Source organism: Papio anubis, chromosome 16, assembly GCF_008728515.1.
Source record: "Papio anubis isolate 15944 chromosome 16, Panubis1.0, whole genome shotgun sequence".
Classification (NCBI taxonomy): domain Eukaryota; kingdom Metazoa; phylum Chordata; class Mammalia; order Primates; family Cercopithecidae; genus Papio; species Papio anubis.
The window spans coordinates 57,919,496-57,938,010 of record NC_044991.1 but is presented as its reverse complement, the minus strand read 5'-3'; the positions used below and the strand labels follow the sequence as shown (position 1 = coordinate 57,938,010).

Genomic DNA, 18,515 nt, shown 5'->3' with positions numbered 1-18,515 from the left:
ATCCAAATGAACCAGAACCCAAACAATTCTGAAAAATCATAAAGCTGGAAGAATTATGCTATCTGATTTTAAACTTATTACAAGGCTATAGTTGTCAAAACAGTGTATTGGCAAAAGGATAAAACATAGATCAAGGGAACAGAATAAAGAGTATAGAAATACACCCACACAAATAAGGCCAATTAATTTTTGACAAAGGTACAAAGGCAGTTCAATGGAGAAAGGATATATATATATATATATATATATATATATATATATATATATATTTTTTTTTTTTTCAAACACCACGGTCTGCCTCTAGTGTCCAGGTTGGAGTGCAGGGGCATGATCTCAGCTCACTGCAACTTTCGCCTACTGGGTGCAAGTGATTCTCCTGCCTCAGCCTCCCAAGTAGCTACAACCACAGGTGTGCATCACAATGCCCTGCTAATTTTTGTATTTTTAGTAGAGACAGGGTTTTACCATATTGCCCAGGCTGGTCTCAATTTTCCTTTTTTTTTTGAGATGGAGTCTTGCTCTGTCGCCCAGGCTGGAGTGCAGTGGCGCAATCTCGGCTCACTGCAAGCTCCACCTCCCGGGTTCGCACCATTCTCCTGCCTCAGCCTCTCGAGTAGCTGGGACTACAGGCGTCCACCAACACGCCTGGCTAATTTTTTGTATTTTTGGTAGAGACGGGGTTTCACCGTGTTAGTCAAGATGGTCTCGATCTCCTGACCTCATGATCTGCCTGCCTGGGCCTCCCAAAGTGCTGGGATTACAGGCATGAGCCACCAAGCCCAGCCTGGTCTCAAATTTCTGAGCTCAACTGACCCACCCACTTTGGCCTCCCAAAGTGCTGGGATTACAGGCATAATAATCTTTTCTATAAATTGTTGTGGAAGACTTGGAGATCAGTATGCAAAAAATCATAAACTTCAATCTAAATCTCACACTTTATATAAATGATAATCCATAATGAATCATAGATATAAACGTAAAACTTGGGTCAGATGCGGTAGCTCATGACTGTATAATCCCAGCCTGGGTGACAAGGCAAGACTCTACCTCTGGGAAAAAAACCAACAACATATAAATGTAAAATTATCAAATCTTCTTGCATCCAGGGGTTAGGCAGAGTTTGAAGACATGACATTAAAGACATGGGCTGTAAAATTCATAAACTGAACTTCATCAACATTAAAATATTTCTGCTCTGTGAAAGTCACTATTTAGAAAATAAGCCAGACACAAGAAGAATGTATTTGCAAATCACAAATCTGAATAAAGAACTTGTATCTGTAACATATAAAAAACTCAACAATAAGAAAACTCAATTTAAAAATGGGCAAAAGACATGAACATACACACCACAAAAGAAGATATACAGATAAGTATGTGAAAAGATACACAACACTTCCAGATAGCAGAGAAAATGAAATTAAATCATACCACTACCACTACAGATCTATTAAAATAGCTAAAATTTAAAAAAAAACCAGAAAACAAAACTGACTATACCAAAAGCTGGTGTGGATGCAGAGTAACAGTAACTAATTCATTCCTGGTGGGAAAGCAAAATGGTTTTGGAAAACAGTTTGGCAGTTTCTTATAGAGTTAAACATGTACTTAACTATACAACCAGCATTCCCACTCCTAGGTATTTACTCAAGAGAAATGGAAACCTGTATCTACACAAAAACCTACACACAAACATTTAAGGCAGCTTTATCTATAATTGTGAAAAAACAGAAACAACCAAGGTGTCCAACAGTTACATGAATAAACAAATGGCTTGCCATGGGATGCTTAGCAATGAAAAGGAACTGATTACTGATTTGTGCAACAAAATGGGTGAATCGTTTTTCTTTTTTTAGTAGAGACAGGGTCTTGCTTTGTTGCCCAGGCTGGTCTCAAACGCCTGGCCTCAAGCAATCCTTTGGCTTCAGCCTCCCAAAGTGGCAGGATTACAGGTGTGAGCTGCTACACCTGAACAATATGGTGAATCTTAAAGTGAAGAAGCCAGAAACAAAAGCCTACATATTGTATACTTCCATTTACATCAGGGGTCCCCAGTCTCTGGGCCATGGGCCTGTACCAGTTTGTGGCCTGTTAGGAACCAGGCTACACAGCAGGAGGTGAGCAGCAGGAGTCACTCGCATTACTGCCTGAGCTCTGCCTCCTGTTCGATCAGCAACATTAGATTCTCATAGGAGAACCCTACTGTGAACTGCGCATGTGAGGGATCTAGGTTTCGTGCTCCTTATGAGACTCTAAAGCCTGATGATCTGTTATCATCAGCCACTAGATTCTTGAGGAGGTGGAGCTCAATTTTCCTCCTTTTAGAAAAGGAAATAAGCATGGAAAGAGAGCCTAAATTTCTCCCTTTCCATGCTTATTAATCACAAGGACATTCCTAAGTCCAATGGGCTTGGAAACGGAGAAATAGCAACTCTACAGTAGAAAAACCTGGCAGACTTTACTGAAGTATCACTAGTGCTAAGTCACTTTGACATCATATGCCCCTGATACAATGTGATGAGAAGGGCACTTCACCTCTGTGGTAGTCTTCTCAAAAATCCATAACCACAATTTAATCTTGAGAAAATATCAAACCTGTATTGAAGGACATTCTATAAAATACATCACCAGTCTTCAAAAGTTTCCAAGTAATGAAAATTAAAGACAGACTAAGAAGCTTCACAGACTGGAGGATACTAAGGACACATGATGACTAAACTAATGTGGTATCCTGGACTGGCTCCTTGAACAGAAAAAAGATATAACTGGTAAAATCCAAATAAAGCTTGTAGTTGAGTTAATACTATTATACCGATGTTAATTTCTTAATTATTTTATTATTTATATTTTATTATTCTTTTTTTTTTTTTAGAGATGGGGGTCTCACTTTGTCACCCAGGCAGGAGTCCAGTGGTGTGATCCTAGCTCTCCCAGTTCATAGCAGCCTCGAACTCATGGGCTCAAGCGATCCTCCTGCCTCAGCCTCCTAAGTAGCTAGGACTACAGGCACATGTCACCATGCCCACCTAACTTTAATTTTTTGTAGAGATGGGGTCTTGCCATGTTGCCCAGGTTGTTCTCAAACTCCTGGCCTCAAGCAATCCTCCCCACCACGGCCTCCAGTTACCAGGGTAACAGGTGTGAGCCACCACGCCTGGCCCAATTTCTTAGTGTTGATGATGTATCACCGCTATGGCAAGATGTGAACATTAGGAGATACTGAGGGAAGCATATATGGAGATTCTATCTGCAACTCCTGTAAATCTAAAATTTTCAATGTTACAAGTTAAATACTGCCAATATTTAACTTGAAATACTAAAGAGGATGAGATGCTAGAGAAGAGGAGGAAAAACTGAAACTCATACATTTCTAGTGTGAATGCAAAATAGTACTGTACAGCCATTCTAGAAAACAGTTTGGCAACTTCTTTACAAAGAAGTTAAATGTACATTTTTCATATGACCCAGCAATCCAACTCAAAGTTATTTACCCTAGAAAAATGAAAACTTATGTCCACAAAAGCCTATAATGTTATGTTCACAGCAGCTCTATTCATAATCACCAAAGAATGAAAACCAAAATGTCCTTCAAGGAGTGAATGGATAAAAATAACTATAATCTATCCATAAACGGAATACTACTAATAAAAAGGAACTAACCATTTACACACACAATAAATTTGATGAATCTCAGAGGCAGTATGCTGAATGAAATAAGCCAGTCTCAAAATATTACATAATGTTTGATTTCATTTATATGAACATTTATGAAAAGATAAAACTGTAGTGAGGCTGGGCACGGTGGCTCACACCTGTAATCCCAGCACTTTGGGAGGTTGAAGCGGACGGATCACTAGGTCAGGAGAGCAAGACCATCCTAGTTAACATAGTGAAATCCAGTCTCTACTAAAAATACAAAAAATTAGCCGGGCATGGTGGCGGGCGCCTGTAGTCCCAGCTACTCGGGAGGCTGAGGCAGGAGAATGGCATGAACCTGGGAGGTGGAGCTCGCAGTGAGCCGATGCGCCAATGCACTCCAGCCTGGGTGAGAGAGCGAGACTCTGTCTCAAAAAACAAAAACAAAACAAAACCAAAAAACTGTACTAACTCAGAACAGAAACAGTGGTTGCTAGAGATTAGGGGTGGGAGGCTGGGTATGTTACCAAGGGTAACATGCAGAAGGTGATATAACTGTTCTATGTCCCAGTTGTGATGGTAGTTACTTGAATCTATGTATATATTAAAATTCATAAAACAGTACACACAAAAAGGAGTCAATTTTACTGTATATTAATTGGAAAAAGAAAATTTAAAAAAAGGAAAAAAATTCTATCACATGTGCTGTCTAAAAGAGATACACCTAGGCTGGGCACGGCTGCTCACGCCTGTAATCCCAGCACTTTGGGAGGCCAAGGTGGGCAGATCACCTGAGGTCAGGAGCTCAAGACCACCCTGGCCAAAACAGTGACACCCATCTCTACTAAAAACACAAAAATGAGCTGGGTGTGGTGATGCATGCCTGTAGTCCCAGCTACTCTTAGAGGCTGAGGCAGGGGAATTGCTTGAATCAGGGAGGTGAAGGTTGTAGCGAGATAGCACCATTGCACTACAGCCTGGGAGACAGAGTGAGACTCCTTCTTGTAAAAAAAAAAAAAAAAAAAAAAAAAAAAATTAATAAATAAGTAAAAGAGATACATCTAGGTCAGGTGTGGTGGCTCACATCTGTAATCCCAGCACTTTGGGAGGCCAAGGTGGGTGCATCACTTGAGGTCAGCAGTTTGAGATCAGCCTGGCCAACATAGCGAAACCTCATCTCTACTTAAAAACAACAACAACAACAACAACAAAACACAAAACTTAGCTGGGTGTGGTGGCAGGTGCCTATAATCCCAGCTACTTGGGAGGCTGAGGCTGGAAAACTGCTTGAACCCAGGAGGTGGAGGTTGCAGTGAGCACTCCAGCATGGCTGACAGAGACTCCATCACAAAATAAATAAATAAATAAATAATACATTTAAAACATGGGATATATACACACGATGTATACATGCATTGAAACATCACAATACATCACAATATATCCCATAAATATGTACGATTATATATCAGTTAGAAATTAAGAGCTGGGCAGAGCTCAGGGATCCCTGCACTTTGGGAGACTGAAGAGGAAAGATGGTTTGAGGCTGAGTTCGTGACCAGCCTGGGCAACACAGCAAGTCTACCAGCTCTACAGAAAAATTTAAAAGCTAGCTAAGTATGGCGCACGCACCTGTGATCCTAGCTACTCAGAAGGCTGAAGTAGGAGATCATGTGAACCCAGGAGTTCAAGGCTTCAGTGAGTTATGATCACAATGCTGCACTCCAACCTGGCTGACAGAGACCCTGCCTCAAAATCAATTAATCAATAAATTTTAAATAAAATAAAACATAGGCTACACATAGTTTGTTCATAAAAATCCAATATTTCAAAACATGTGGGATACAATTAAAGCAGGACTTAGAAATGTATAAACTTAGGCCAGGCGCAGTTGCTCATGCCTGTAATCCCAGCACTTTGGGAGGCTGAGATGAGTGGATCACTTGAACCTAGGAGTTCGAGACCAGCCTGGGCAACATGGCAACACCTTGCCTCTACAAAAATAAAAATTAAAAAAATCAGCTGGGCGCAGTGGCTCACACCTGTAATCCCAGCACTTTGGGAGGCTGAGGCAGGCGGATCACAAGGTCAGGAGATCGAGACCATCCTGGCTAACAGGGTGAAACCCTGTCTCTACTAAAAATACAAAAATTAGCTGGGCATGGTGGTGGGTGCCTGTAGTCCCAGCTACTCAGGAGGCTGAGGCAGGAGAATGGTGTGAACCTGGGAGGCGGAGCTTGCAGTGAGCTGAGATGGCACCACTGCACTCCAGCCTGGTGACACAGTGAGACTCTATCTCAAAAAAAGAAAGAAAGACAGAGAAAAAGAGAGAGAGGGAAGGAGGCAGGGAGGGAGAATTAGGGTAAATGTCCAATATCAAGAATGGAAATGAGGCAGTGAGGGATGAATTAGGGTAAACATCCAGTATAATGAATGGAAATGATACATCACTACAGATCCTACAGATGGTAAAAAGATAAGACAATATCATGAACAACTTTTGCCCATAAACTTGAAATTCCCAGAAGAAAAATAATTTATCAAAACTGATACAAGATGCCAGTCTGATTCTCAGGAAGAAAAAACAAAAACTGACACAAAAAATGAAAACCATGAATGGTCCCATAACCAATAAATTCAATCAGTATTGTTTCAACCTGTTCTATCCTAATGTCTTTGTACTGCACAGCTTAACATTTTTTCAAAACATTTGTTTAAACTGAACTTGCTTCCCACTCCTCTCCAGGTCTCTCTGCTTTTATACATTGATTATGCCTTCCAATACTGCTTGCTAAGAGAAATCCTACTCGCCCTTCAAGAATCAGCAAACTTTACATCCGCTATGAAGCATTCCCATCTCTCTCCAAAATGAGCCAAGTACCTCTTCTACAGGGCCACAGCAACCCCATATACTCTCTGACATTGTCACACTGAATGTATTTTGTTTACATACACCTCTCTCCTCAGATTAAGAATTCAAGTACTTGGACTTTGATTTATTTCTCTTGGTGTATGCCCCATGGTTCACCCCATTGCCCAGGCTGGTCTCAAACTCCTGAACTCAGGTGATCCAACTGCTTCAGCCTCCCAAAGTACTAGGGTTACAGGCACGAGCCACTGTGCCCTGCCTGTGGTTGATTTTTAAAATGCTCCTCAGTCTTACCTATAAATGTTATTGCATCCATCCTTTTTAAACCAGAGAAAAAAGGTTTCCTACTATCACTTACCAAAGAGATGTGAAACTAGTCAGTATGGGTGAATGATGTTTCTTGGAGCTTTTATGAGGTTCCAGGCTGCATGATTTACCATGTGATGAGCACACTGCTTGACAAGCCTTGACAGAGCTACAAAAACAGTTCAGCACTCCGTTACTGAATGGATCTTGGATTTAAAAGACATCATGAGGTTGCAGAAGAATAAGTACACTAGAACCACTAACACCTACATCTGATGTTGGATATGTGATTTAACCTACCTGATTAAAGTGAGAAAACTGCAGAATATAAGGATTATCACCCTTCTCCCACTACCTTCTTCACTGCCATGAAGGTAGGTTACATAGGAGACAACCATCATCTCTGTAGGTGATCAATAACCAACAGTTAATAAGGTGAGTTGTCCTAAAACTGACAAAAATAGAATAGGCTGGAAGCAAGGGCAGTAAAACTGGTTGCCTTTCAATTCTGAAGATATTATGTGAATGCCTATGTCAGTCACCGATTCTTGGGATATATCTTTTTTGTGTGTGTGACAGGGTGTTGCTCTGTTACCCAGGCTGGAATGCAGTGGTACGATCATAGCTCACTGCAGCCTTGACCTCCCAGGCTCAAGCAATCCTCCTCCCTCAGCTTCTTTAGTAGCTGGGACCATAGGCATACACTACTGTCCCCTGCTAATTAATTTTTTTTCTTTTTTTCTTTCTCTTTTTCTTTTTTCTTTTTTGCTGAGATGAGGTTTTGTTATGCTACCCAGGCTCGTCTGGAAGTCCTAAGCTCAAGCAATCCTCCTACCTTGGCCTCCCAAGATGCCGGGATTACAGGCATGAGACACTATGCCCAGCCAGATTTATCACTATTAAACCAGCAAGTCCATGACCTAAGTAATGTCTTTCTCATTTTACAGAAGGCAAAACTGCATAACCTTCCCAATGTCAGAGATAGTGATTGGAAAACATTTGTCTAGATTCACAGCCTATTCTTCTGTTCTACAGCAAGGGACTGTAAACTGGGACCACAAACACAGCTAACTCCCATACCCATGGTTTCAGTTACCCGCAGTCAACTGCAGTCTGAAAATATTAAATGGAAAATTCCAGAAATAAACAATTTGTAAGTTTTATTTTTGTTTGTTTTTAGAGATGGGGCTTCACTCAGTCACCCAGGCTGGAGTGCAGTGGTGCAACCGTGGCTCACTGTAGCAGCCTCTACCTCCCATCTCTGCCTCCCTTGTAGTTGGGACCATGGGCATATACCACCACTCCCGGCTTTTTTTTTTTTTTTTTGTAAAGAAGGTTTCTCACTATGTTGTCCGGGCTGGTCTTGAACTCCTGGGCTCAAGCAATCCTCCCACCTTACCCTCCCAAAGTGCTGGGATTACAGGCATGAGCCATTGCACCCAGCCATGTTTTAAATTGTACATGGTTCTGAGTAATGTGATGAAATCTTGCACCATCTAGTACCATCCCGCCCTGGATGTGAATCATCCCTTTGTCCAGCTGTATATGCCACCTGCTCATTAGTCACTTGGTAGCCTTCTTGGTTACTTGAATGTTGCAGTATTGCAGTGCTTATCTTCAAGTTACCCTTATTTTACTTAAGAAATTCCCCAAAGTGCAAGAGTAGCAATGCTGAGAATCTGGAAATGCCAATGTGAAGCTGTAAAGTGCTTCCTTTAAGTAAAAAGGTGAAAGTTCTTGACTTAATATGGAAAAAAAATTGTATGCGGAAATTGCTAAGATCTATAGTAAGAACAAATCTTCTATCAGTGATAATGTGAAGAGGGAAAAATAAATTCACAGTTGTTTTGCTGTCATACCTCAAACTGCAAAAGTTATAACCGCAGTATGTGATAAAGGCTTAGTTAAGAAGGAAAAGGCATTAAATTTCTGGGTAGAAGACATGAACAGAAAACTGTGTTCCAACTTGATGACAATCAGGTTTGGTATTATCTGTGGTTTCAGGAATCCACTGGGGATCTTGGAATATATTTCCCACAGATGGCTGGGAACAGGACTACTCTGTGTGTGTATCTCCTATCTGGCTCACATATTACTTTTTAAAAATTGAGATAAAATCCATTTAGGGTACAATTGGTACCCTAAAATGGTGTGTTTTAGTATATTCACAATGTTGTGGAACCATCACTACTAACTGATTCCAGAACACGTCATCGCCCCAAAAAGAAACTCAGTACCTCAGAGGAGTAACTCCTGACAGCCTCTTCCTACAGTCCTCTGGCAACCAAAAATCTGCTTTCTGTCTCCATGTATTTGCCTATTATGGACATTTCACATAAATGGAATCATGCAATATGTGGCCTCTTTCACTTAGCAAAATGTCTACAAGGTTATCCACATTGTTGCAAGTATCAGTAGTTAATTTCCCTTTGTGGCTGAATTCACTGTATAAATATACCACATTTTGGTTATCCATTCATTGATTGACGGATATTTGGACTGTCTCCACTTTTTGGCTACTATGAACAATGTTGCTAGGTGCATTTGTGTACAAGTTTTTCACTTTTTTTTTCTTTTTCTTTTTTTAGAGTCAGGACCTTGCTGACCTTGCTCTGTCACCCAGGCTGGAGTGCAAGTGGCATGATCATAGCTCATTTCACTGCAGCCTCACACTCCTGAGCTTAAGTGAGCATCCTACCTTAGCCTTCCAAGTAGCTGGGACTATGGGTGTATGCCACCACACCCAGCTAATTTTCTGTATTTTTAGTAGAGACGGGGTTTTGCCATGTTGCCCAGGCTGGTCTTGAACTCCTGGATTCAAGCGATTATCCCATCTCAGCCTTCTAAAGTGTTGGGACTACAGCATAAGCCACAGTGCCCGGCCTTCACACTGTTTTTACAAAGTGAATCGGGGCCAGGCGTAGTGGCTCACACCTGTAATCCCACCAGTTTGGGAGGCCGAGGCAGGCGGATCACCTGAGGTCAGGAGATCATGACAGCCTTGGCCAACATGGTGAAACCCCATCTCTACTAAAAATACAAAATTAGCCAGGCGTGGTGGTGGTGGGCACCTGTAATCCCAGCTACTTGGGAGCCTGAGACAGGAGAATCACTTGAACCTGGGAGGTGGAGGTTACAGTGAGCTGAGATTGCGCCATCGCACTCCAGTCTGGACGACAAGAGCGAAATTCCGTCTCAAAAAAAAAAGTTGAATTATGTATTAACATTGTTCATAATTAATATTTTTCAAAGTGATAGTTACCAACACTAAAAAAAAATTTAACTTTCTATTTCTTAAAAGAAATAAAGGAGGAGGGAGGGCAGGTAGGTCTCTCTGTCTGGTAACAACGGTTCTTCCTTCCTGCACTGACAAAAACCACCTGGGTATGCTAAGCTGTGACTGTTCAACAACTGGCTCTTTTAAAAGACACCCAATGGAGATACCACACGTAAACCTGGACAACTCTTCCTTTACCTTATTGGCTCGACTCCTGAAGGCATTTGAGCTATCAATCCCTGGTCTATACTAAATACATAAATTTATAAACAAATAATAAGACAGGGGAAACTCTTACTTAAGACTACAAAAATTATGGAACTGAAAATGCAGTTCAACAATGACATCAGTGGCCATGAACTATCTGGTAAATGTATATAGAGTAGTATGTACACGTACTTTTTTTTGAAGAAAAAAACTATTACAGGCTCAGGAAATCTGTAAACTTCAGCAAAATTAATAATTCCTGAGTTAGACAAACAGAAACACATCTAAGAAGGCTAACTTGGTGATTTACATAAATATTAAAAAATTAAACTGCTCAAACTAAGTATACACCATTCTTTCCTGACGGAAGACAAGAAGACAATGTATCCTAGGCTTCAGAGTATGAGACCCAAGCTTGATGAATGATTAACAAAATGTCAGCCTCAGAAAAAATACAGTGGCATTCAGAGTTAGTCAGGTAGAGATAACAGTTTTACAAAAGGGAACTTTACTTCTGCCTCACATTATTGCTTAGAAAATAAGAACTGAATTTCTTCACTACTGTCCAACCTTAAATAATTTACAATCTTGTATCTTAAAGCATACCCTTTGAATCACATGTCCAAAGAGAATTACTTGGGGGTCAGAGAGGTACCTTAAAATGGCTTTAAAAACTTAAAGCCAAGATTATTTTAAGATTGCTTACCCCCTTGAATCTTAAAACTGTTAAGATATCTAATTACTGAGCTTTCTAAATTAGTGTTCCCAGTTTTTTTTTTTTTTTTTTTTTTTTTGAGATGGAGTCTCGCTCTGTCACCAGGCCTGGAGTGCAGTGGCACTACCTCGGCTCACTGCAACCTCCACTTCCCGCGTTCAAGTGATTCCCCTGCCTCAGCCTGCCGAGTAGCTGGACTACAGGCAAGCACCACCATGCCCGGCTAATTTTTTTTTTTGTATTTTAGTAGAGACAGGGTTTCACTATGTTGGCCAGGATGGTCTCGAATTCCTAACCTTGTGATCCACCCGCCTCGGCCTCAAAAAGTGCTGGGATTACAGGTGTGAGCCACCACGCCTGGCCCAGTCTTTTTAAAAGTCAAGACAGAAAGAAAATAATATTTGTATGGCACAATGGGGTAAATGATCAAGACTGCTCTGGATCTGAGGTCACTGGTTTGGATGCTGTATCCAAGCTACATTCTGCATGAATGGCCAGAGGTGTGAGGGGACCAGTATCTCAACACATCTGTAACACACCCTGACACAATACACTGGTTGAGAAATTCTAGTTTGAATAACTTGTGGAGATCACAACCTGAAGAGTCAAAATCCATGCAGTAGGTTGAGAAAACTATTTCACAATTCCCCTTGTTTCAAGAGATACGCAATCATCTTTTGCAGCCTTCAATTACAGTCCAGATGTACTAACAGGCAACTATTTCATCTGGAAGATCATCTATTTGGAGATCACTGACACAAAAAACCAAAAACAACAAAGACAAACCAAGCCTCCTTACCTTAGCTCAGAAAGATAAGCCAAAAGAAAACAGGTTAATGGTAAAAATGTATGATTAAATGAAGTTATTGTTTTTTTCCTCCACTTCATATTGATTTATCTTTTCCCATGTCAATTTAAGGTGGTAACCATGGCCAACAACATTCTCTCTCACCTATCACACTAATGCCAAATAAGTAGTAGTGTTTTTGTTTTTTCAAGTGGGGAAATATATGTAGCTCAAAAAAAAAAAAAAAAAAAATATCTAGCAACTAACTCCTTGGCAGTTCCCTTGACTCTCTGATCTTCAAGTCCCAAGGTTCTAAGTACATAATAAATAAGAAAACTACCTGTTCAAACCCAACAGAATGTTTTTTTCTGGTTTGATTGAGGCTCTGAATTTGGAACACAAATATTCTCAGTAATACTTGGTAATTCATTAAGTTACTGCTTGTGTAAACTTGCAGGATACTTAACTTTAGGAGATTATAAATCCTAACATGCCCCTGGGGGCCTTCTGCTTTTATTCCTACTTACAAAACATTCAACATTTTTGTTTTTAAAAACAATGCACACAGGCCAGGTGCAGTGGCTCACACCTATAATCCCAGCACTTTGGGAGGCCAAGACGGGTGGATCACCTGAGGTCAGGAGTTCAAGACCAGTCTGGCCAGTATGGCACAACCCCATCTCTACTAAAAATACAAAAATTAGCCAGGTGTGGTGGCGCACACCTGCAGTCCCAGCTACTTGGGAGGCTGAGGCAGGAGCATCACTTGAACCCAGGAAGCAGAGGTTGCAGTGAGCTGAGATCGTGCCACTGCACTCCAGCCTGCGTAACAGAGAGAGATTCTGTCTCAAAATAAATAAATACATACATACAAAGAAAATTAAAGCAATACACGTAAGTATTACTTCCATAAAACAAACCAGGAAGTACAGTAAAACATAAAATATTAGCATTTGGGCCTTTTGTGTGAATTACATTTCTCTACCTTCAACCCAGAAAAGGGATCTGAGTGTCAATGTGACATAAATGACATAGCAACAGTGTGAGATCTTCCAATGAAGGGAGGTATTAGAAGAAAATCCAAGCAGTTTGATTTGGATTAACAGTTCTACCCCAAACACCTAAGAGAAATTTGAACTCCAGTACTGTCTCCTATAATATGGAATATAACAAATGGACAGAAGTCATCATCTCTACACCTTTTTACCATGCCACACAAGCAAAATAAAGTCACAATGTGAAACTTTATTCCACTGGCTATAACCCTCTGGAACCAAAAGATGGAAAACTTCATTTGGGATATACAGTAATTTAAAGAAAAATTCAGCATTTATGAATTTAATAACTGCTGCTACCATTTGAATACCTCTTATAAACCAAACACAGTATCAGATGCATATTCTGATTTTAGAAATAAACAAACTCAGAGGTTAAATAATCTGCCAAAAACAACAGGATTACTAAGTGGTGGAAGCCAGATCTGTTTAGAATTCAAAGCCTAAATGGGTTCTTTTCACTAAATTTAATACTATTTCCTTAATTCTCCAAACTGATTTATTATAGCCTATCCAAAATACTATAATAAAATGAACTGCTTTAAATTTGGAGGCAAGGAGGGGGTGGGACACTGAGTTTCAATAGTCAGGGTTCTTCATTATTTTCTTACCTGAATAGGCTGGCCACCAGGCCACAAATTGTATAAAAATCAGATTTTAAATGATGGAAAAGCTTTTCTGTGTGGCTGCTGAAGGGAGAAAAGAAGACAACTGAGACATGCCCCACCATGCTGGCTGGGGGTTGGTGACATCTGTGGGCCTCAGTGTTGGGCTCCAGATGCAACAAAGCCTAAAGTTTTGAATATGTATGAAGGTCAATGTGATGTTTTCCAAAAACAGTCATAAAAGATGGCTGTGAAAAACCCACTAGGATAACAACTGTATGTAACAAGAGCATATAGGTAGCTGCAGATGAACGTTCAGGTCCTTAGCTGTGGTGTTTAAAAATTCTTCAGACCAGGCCGGGTGCTCATGCCTGGAATCCCAGCACTCCGGGAGGCTGAAATGGGTGGATCGCCTGAGCTCAGGTGTTCGAGACCAGCCTTGGCAACATGGTGAAACCCCATCTCTACTAAAATACAAAAAAAAAAAAAAATTAGCCAGGCATGGCGGTGTGCGCCTGTAGTCCCAGCTACTTGGAAGGCTGAGGCAGGAGAATTGCTTGAACCCGGGAGGTGGAGGTTGCAGTGATCTAAGGTTGTGCCACTGCACTCCAGCCTGGCAACAGAGTGAGACGCTGTCTCCCAAAAAAAAAAAAAAAAAAAAAAAAAAAAATCTTCAGACCAGTGCGGTGGCTCATGACTCAGCACTTCGGGAGGCTGAGGCAAGAGGACTGCTTGAGCCCAGGAGTTTGAGACCAGCCTGGGCAACATGCTGAGACGTTGTCTCTACAAAAAAATTCAAAAACTACCCACAAAGAAAACCCTAGGTCAAGATAGCTTCACTGGAAGGAAAAATGAACTGGTCAGGAAGACAGACAAATAGAAGCAAATAATGAAAACATTTTATTTACCATTGATAACCTTCTTACAACAAATTATGTAGCAAAATACATGTTTGAATACTTTTAATTGCTAGGCAATAGTCTATTTTCTTTTTTCTTTTTTTTTTTTTGAGACGGAGTTTCGCTCTTGTTGCCCAGGCTGGAGTGCAATGGCGCAGATTTTGGCTCACTGCAAACTCCGCCTCCCAGGTTCAAGCGATTCTCCTGCCTCGGCCTCCGTAGTAGTTGGGGTTACAGGCATGTGCCACCACGCCTGGCTAATTTTGTATTTTTAGTAGAGATGGGGTTTCTCCATGTTGGTCAGGCTGGTCTCGAACTCCCGACCTCAGACCAGTCCGCCTGCCTCGGCCTCCCAAAGTGCTGGGATTACAGGTATGAGCCACTGCACCCGGCCTATTTTCATTTTTTTACAAAAGGTAGACAACTCCAAAGCAGATGGCCATTTGTAGCCATTCTATATAATCTTGAATACACAAAACACTGGCCAGTGGCTCACGCCTGTAACCCCAGCACTCTGGGAGGCTGAGGTGGGTGGATCACCTGAGGTCAGGATTTCGAGACCAGCGTGGCCAACACGGCGAAACCCCACTTCTACTAAAAATACAAAAATTAGCTGGTTAGGTTGGCAAGCTCCTGTAATTCCAGTTCCTTGGGAGGCTGACAGAGGAGAACCACTTGAACCCAGGAGGCAGAGATTGTGCTACTACACTCCAGCTTGGGCAACGGAGCGAGACTCCATCTCAAAAAAAAAAAAAAAGTTTTAAAGTGCCGATAAATACAAGTTCCTGGTCTGCCTACAGTTATCACTTAATAATACAAAGCAAACAAGAAAGCCAAGTTAGTGGATTACCTGAGAGAACAAGACACAGAGAAGATGTTAATGCAGGGAGGTGGCCTTCTCCAAACACATCCTTAACACACACTATTCAAGTAATTCCCAAACTGTGATAAAAGAACCACTGGGAATAAGACCTCTGATCTATATTCACAAGTCTATAGGTGAGCAAAGGTAGACCTTTTCCTGTGTCTGAGATGGGAAGATTACCTTCTCTATCTAGAAGCAAAAGAACCCTAGACTCACCAAGACTAGCTAATAGACACTGTACACGAGTAATTGAGGTAATCTACACTGGGTGTGAGTTACATACTGATCCACCCCTAGGCAGCAATTCATACCTCACCCACCCAACAGGCTACATTCGAAACAGGAAGTACAGGTCAAAAGTCTCATTAAAAAAATAAGAACTCTTGGCAGCTGAAAATGAAAATAAAGAATGGGCCGGGCGCGGTGGCTCAAGCCTGTAATCCCAGCACTTTGGGAGGCCGAGACGGGCGGATCACGAGGTCAGGAGATCGAGACCATCCTGGCTAAAATGGTGAAACCCCGTCTCTACTAAAAAATACAAAAAACTAGCCGGGTGAGGCGGCGGGCGCCTGTAGTCCCAGCTACTCGGGAGGCTGAGACAGGAGAATGGCCTGAATCCGGGAGGCGGAGCTTGCAGTGAGTGAGCTGAGATCCGCCACTTACCTAGCCTCTGGGCAATAGGAGAGCAAGACTCTATCTCAAAAAGAAATAAGAATGGTGAATGACATGCTATGGCTCTGTAATCCTGTTAATTTCTGGGGAGGCCGAGGCAGGCGGATCACGAGGCTGAGGATCAGGACTATCCTGGCCACACACGTGTGAAACTCTGGCTCTACTAAAAAATATACAAAAATTAGCTCAGTGGCGGGCTCTCAGTCCCAGAAGCACTGGGAGGCTGAGGCAGGAGGAATGGCATGAACCCAGGATGCAGAGTTTGGCAGGAGAGCCTAGGATTGCCACTGCACTCCAGCCCGGGCTAGATGACACTCTGCCCCAAAGCAACAGAAGAAACGACAGCACTGGCAATAAAACACTGTTCTTCTGAAAGTACAAGCAACTGTGCCAAGTACCCATATGCCAGGAGCATTTCCAATTTCTTCCTTTATCCTGTAATCCTGAGATGAGGCCACTATTGCATCAGAAGTATTAATCCCCGGCAAAAATCCTGGAGGTAGGTGGCTCACGAATCTGCCATGATGAAGAGACTAAGGCTAGTGTTGCCCATGAAGCCAGGTCCTTAATCTCGTAGAGACAAGAACTCCCAGACTTGAAGAAGTTAAGTAAACTTCCCCAAACTCAAAGTGGGAGTTCTTTCCCACTATCCGGCTGCCTTTGCCTCCCTACCAGCAATCTCAATTAATTATCTATTCTACCCCCTTCTCATTTCTGTAGCTGTTTCAGAAACTATACCTAAGACACAAAGCAAATAGGAGTTATCATAAGAAAACACCTCCAAAAGATACTAAGTTGTGCTATGATATGCCTATTATTAGAAAATGTCAATCAATTTTAAGCTTGGAGGGCAGTGACAGTTTGGAGATCTTCAGCACAATACCTGCCAGAAATGTAGCAGGTACTCAGGATCTGCTGAATGAACAACATCTTTTGAGTGGTTATGAATTCAATAACCCAAAATGACTATCTTGTACTTCTGGATATGACATGATACCATTTTTTGGAAAATAATTTATCCATTCATTTTAAACAGGGTAGCTTTCTTAAAATTTATAGAACATTGATGAGATAGCTAAATTGAGAAATGCCCATTAAAGCATTAGTCATAACTTCAGGAAAATTCCAAGTGTTCACTTTTCCAAGCAAATTAAAATGTTTCAGCTAATAAAACCTGTCAGAAAAACCCACAAGACAAGAAAGTATAAAAAGAAAAGAGGAGCCAATATAAGAGCATTTAAGATGTCACACATAAAAAATTATAAAACATTAACCTAACTTGTACCTTGGTATTTAACCCTAAAACTATCACCTCAGATAACACAATATTTTCCATGCAAGAAAACATTATCACCATGAATGTAAAGAAGCTTGCCCACCATAGCAACTGTTGCTAAGAACGGTTTTTTAATATCTAAGACTGAAAGACAGAATTTGTAGAAACCAGTTAAAATGCCACTCCTAGCAGTATCTTGTGATACTGTGAGTGCTTTCACCTTAAACTTTTTAAAAGACTCAATCTTTGACTTCTACATGTTTTTTTTAAAAAAAGGTACATCTGGGAGCACTCAGTGTAAGAAAACTACCAATTGTCTATAATCCAATGAAAATACATCCTTTGTTACAATGACAGCAGTTACTTTTCCTTAATAATCCTAGAGGAATTTCTTCATTTGAAAAGCTGGCTGGCCTAGATTTCTCTATAAACTAAATGACATGCTACTTTTGAAATTATCCATCTCAGAAGTTCAAAGAAATTTAGGTATAAGAACACATTAATACTCTCACGAAACAAACCTTATCCAGGTTACCTATGAATTGTGACAGATCAAAGTCCAGTTTCTCATTTCAAATCAAGTATCACATTATTTATTACCTTAAAATACTAAGCCCTTACCTAATTCAATGGCAAATCATACTGGTTTTCAGTTTCTTAACTTGTACAAATCATACTGAAATATTTATGCAAAAGCTGTCATACAGTTGAATATTATAGACAGTTAACATCTCTCTTTTTTTTTTTTTTTTGAGACGGAGTCTCTCTCTGTCCCCCAGGCTGGAGTGCATGATCTCGGCTCACTGCAACCAACCTCCATCTCCCAGGTTCAAGTGATTCTCAGCCTCCTGAGTAGCTGGGACCACAGGCACGCACCACCACACTCAGCTAATTTTAGTAGAGACAGGGTTTTACCATGTTGGCCAGGCTGGCCTTGAACTCCTGACCTCAAGTGATCCACCCACCTCAGCCTCTCAAAGAGCTGGGATTACAGGTGTGAGTCACCAAGCCCGGCCAACAGTAGAAAAGGGTACTCAGGGAATATAGTTCGAAAGTCATGACTGTTGGCTGGACCAGGATTCTAGACTAGCTCTAGGGCTGAGATATCTTAGTAGATCAGTTAACTATTCATGTGGCCCAATATCCCTTACTCTAAACCCAAAGTCAAACATAATCTCTAAAGTCTTTCATGCCCTCAAATGCTAATCTTGTAATCATCTTTCTATTCAGGTAGTAACTCAAAAGAAATGGTCTCATTTCCTTCATCATCTGACTAAAATTTAGTTAATCCATATTTTATGAATCCAACCAATAGGACACTGTTAAAGAACAAAAACAAAAGACTT

The 18,515-nt window shown here is 41.0% G+C and overlaps 1 protein-coding gene across 4 annotated transcripts in view; it reads right to left on the bottom strand.

The window, feature by feature from the left end:
• CSNK2A1 (casein kinase 2 alpha 1) overlaps nt 1-18,515 on the bottom strand; it is a 75,653-nt gene that overhangs the window by 39,928 nt on the left and 17,210 nt on the right. Inside the window, exon 2 of one of the 4 annotated variants that reach the window (XM_009216409.3) lies at nt 6,864-6,980. The exons of the other annotated variants lie outside the window; for them this stretch is intronic. The gene's annotated coding sequence lies outside the window, so the exon portion shown is untranslated. The remainder of the gene's footprint in view (nt 1-6,863; nt 6,981-18,515) is intronic. 4 annotated transcript variants of the gene reach the window in all.